The sequence below is a fragment of the Pteropus alecto genome, unplaced genomic scaffold (assembly GCF_000325575.1).
Source record: "Pteropus alecto unplaced genomic scaffold, ASM32557v1 scaffold22, whole genome shotgun sequence".
Classification (NCBI taxonomy): Eukaryota; Metazoa; Chordata; class Mammalia; order Chiroptera; family Pteropodidae; genus Pteropus; species Pteropus alecto.
Genome location: NW_006434839.1, coordinates 10,351,580 through 10,355,561, shown reverse-complemented (window position 1 = coordinate 10,355,561; position 3,982 = coordinate 10,351,580).

The window sequence follows — 3,982 nt, the reverse complement described above, 5'->3', positions numbered from 1 at the left end:
GCAGTTCGGGGGAGGGAGGATCCGGATTCCTCTGGGCTCCGCCCTGGCGCAGCGCTTCTCCTGGCCTCTCCACGCTGCTTGCAGACCAGGCTGTTTCTCCCATTCGAGATCAGCGAAGCGACCCCTGACCTCTCCCCGATTTCCAGACCTTCCAGGTTCTCCTGGTCCTTTCTGAGGAAAACCAGAAGAGGAAAGGAGCACAAAAAATATCTCCAGAGGCCGGAGTTTTCTTCGCGTCTTGTGTCCATCCCTCTGCCTCTTACGAATGGTCCTTTGGAGCGCCTCCTACCGGCCAGCCGCAGGCCTCCCTCGCTCGCCAGGGCAAGATAGGCGCGGATTACCCAACTCCCTTTGCCTAATGCCCCCTTTGCCTCTTCAACAGACTCCATTAGACCGGAGGAAAATAGATTTTCCTTGGCTCTTAAGGAAAGGAAGAGCCAAGGAAAATCTATTTTCCTAAGAAAGGAAGAGATAAGACTGCAGGCTCCTTGAGGAAAAGTGTTTGGAGTCCGCACATCCAGGGAGTTGCGCTGAGCGCACTGCTGCTGACTTGTTCATTTACTGACTAGAAAGCGCACCTTTTCCTATTTCGTCGTTGTTAATCGTCGTCCACTAGTGATTGACCACCTAGCAAAGATGGGGAAAAAAAACCAAAACCGAGTCCTTGTCCTCAGGCAATTTCTTTGAGGAGACCGAGTAGAAAAATAAAGTTGACGATTCTTATACCATATACTTAAAATCTGACAATCTGAGGGAGCAAATGGTAAACACTGAATGATTGGGGGTAGGGGCGCATTGTAAGGAGTTATGGGTCAGACTTTTCAGCAACTATTTCACAAAGGAAATTGAATTTATGTAATGGTAAGATCTTAAATTTAGTCCTGCCTAGGACCTTTTCCTATACATGTACACACTCACTCCCCAGATTCAGAATTAAAACAGTTTCTCTGACTCTGGGCCATATGGGAAATCTTCTCACTGCTTAATGCCATTCTAAATAGGATTTTTGCTATAGACTGAATGTTTGTGTTCCTTCACAATTCATATGTTAAAACCTAATCCCTAGTGTGATGGTATTTGGAGCTGGGACCTTTGGGAGGTGCTTGGGTCATGAGAATAAAGCCCTCATGAATGGAATTAGTGCCCTTATTAAAGAGACCTCAGACAGCTCCCTTTCCCTTTCTGTCAAGGACACAGCATCTATGAACCAAGACGTGAGCTCCAACCAGACATTGAATCTGCCAGTGCGTGATCTTTGACTGACTACCTAGCCTGCAGAAATGTGAGAAGGAAATGTTGGTTGTTTAAGCCACCCAGTCTATGATATTTTTGTTTCAGCAGCCCTAATGGACTAAGATAATTTTGTATAACAAGATTATTTCCATGTCCCTGCAGATCTTTCGAAGAAGCAAAGGTGGACAGATCTAAATCGTACACAATGGTAAAATCATCTTTTCTGGTCCCTATTCATGAACCAATCATTCCATACACAAAAAGAGCAACATTCAGGTTTTTGACTAAACAGGAGAGGTCTAGGATATATTGAAGAGGACTAGGACTAGCAATAAGGTGAGCCTGGGTCCCAATCTGGGATTCATGCCGTATAATCACCTAAGTCACCAACTCTCTCTGAGTCTGTTTCCTCATTTTTCAAGTGGAGTTAATATCTTATAAGATTGCTTTGCCATTAGCGAGATAACACGTAAAGTTCCTGGCTTGTAGTAGGCCCTTACTAAACAGAAGCAATGATTACTAAGTAAGCTGTAGTTAAATTCTGCACTTTTGACCCACAGCTAATGCAATATGTTATCATATCTATTACGTATTCATTCAACAAATGTTTATTGGGCACTTCCCACGTGCCAACTAGATGCTGGGAGTACAACGGTGAACAAGATGGCCATTGTTTCTGCTGTTGTGGGCCTTAAAGGGCAGAGAGACAAACAGGCCCTCGGAATACAATATGAGGAAGGCTCTGACAGAGACGGACACCCCTCCACAGCCCAGACTCCTGGGCAACACACAGAACACGGCTGAGAAAGAAATAAGTCAGTCCACTTCAAAGGCCCCTGGAAGTAGGCAGAATAATAAATAAATGACACATGCTGAGTGGGCCTGAGTCCTGATTGAGACCAGGTGTTCACTACAGAATGGTTCTGTCTTTTTTCCAGAGCTCGTCGACTACAAATGAGATTTGCTAGTAAACTATTCATTAAAACTATTACATTTCAGTAGGATAACCTGAGGGCCTCAGCAGTTTGTATAAAAAGATTTTACCTATAGTCCTATCTAAGCCAGTGCTTCTCATCAGGACATTTGGCAATGTCTAGGGACATTTTTGATTGTCATGACTGGGTACTCAGTGAGTAGAGGCCAGATATGCCACTAAGTGTCCTACAGTGCACAGGACAGCCCTTCACAACACAGAGTTATCCAGTCCCAAGTGTCAATAGTGCTCAGATTGAGAAACCCTGACCTAGAGGAACTATTTTAAAAAATCGGAACTAAAGCAATATTACTTAATCTTCCTAAAGGCTTCAGGACAATGGACTGTTTCCGTTTCGTTTCGGTTTTTTTTTTTTTTTTTTCCTGTACTGAAGATGTATGTATCCTCCCTGGGCCTGTTTCCTCATTCTGAGAAATTGGAGTATTGGATTAGATCTTGCAGAAAGTTCTTTCCAGCTTGAAACAAAGTATATGACTCAAATACACTTACAGCATTAGGAAGCAATTAACGTGGGTCTCTAAGATTGAGCTGGCGGAGGCGAGTCCAGGTGCTAGTCTGTCTGCACTCCCTCATCTTGCAGACTTCCTGAAGTCGGGTGCATAGACAACTCATCAAAATTATGAAGAACCTACTATGGGCAAAGCACTGTGCTTAGGTGTTAGAGGGGTGCCAAGAGTAATTAGACACAGTTCTTGGTCTTGAGTTACAATGTAGGAGGGCAAGAAAAGCAAGGATAACCATAACATTAGACCAGCACTAATGGTAGGGAGAAGACCAACATTAATTGAGTATGTATGTGTCAGATGCTAGGATACGCATTTAGCATATTTTTCTCATGAATCCACAGTACTTTCCATTATTTATGCCTATGTCTCAGGTAAGGAAACTGAGGCTCTGGAGAGTTAAGCAGCTTGTCCACAGTCAGAGAGTGATGATTGATAGAGCCTGGGTAAGACTCTGGCCAAGACCCTGGGCCTGTTTATCCGAACACCCGAGCCTTCAAATATCGTTCTAATAACTCACATCTTCACTTCCCTCATACAGACGCTGACACCATCAGCAGAGAATCTAATACAATGTGTAGCCCATTGCAGTGAATGTCAAATGATGGTTCAGGTTATTTTGTGACTCAGATTTAGATCTGAATAAATATCCCTTGAAATACGTGGAGTTTAGCTTAGAAATATTTTTGTCGTGGATCCCATTTATTGTAACAAAACCTCTGCAGTAGATAGAGCAAAATTCCTTGCTAACAGTTGTTCCTAAGATCTGATTGTGGGAAGGGAATAGACTGACCTTTCAGGAGCAGATATGAATATTTCCACCCTGTGAAAGTGTAACATACTAAGGTAGCTATACTAATAACTTCTACTTGTACTTTTAACATTTGAAAAGCACGTGTTAATTCTTTCAACCAATAATTATGGAGCACTTGACATATACAACAGTGTTCCAGACATATTCAGGCATACAAAGAATCTAGCCAGGAAAATAAAATGTTAAAAAGCCAAATAATAATATAAGGTAATGGCTCTCAACTGGGGCAAGTGTGCACCCTGAGGTACATTTGGCAATGTCTGAAGGCATTTTTGACTGTCACAATTGGAGGGCATCTAGTAGGTAGAGGCCAGGAATGCTGCCAGGCATTCTAAAATGCACAGGATAACCCCCCACAACAAAGAATTATCCAGCTCAAAATGTCAGTAGTGCTGAGGTTGAGAACCCCTGATTTAAAGCAATTATGTGCAATTGGGG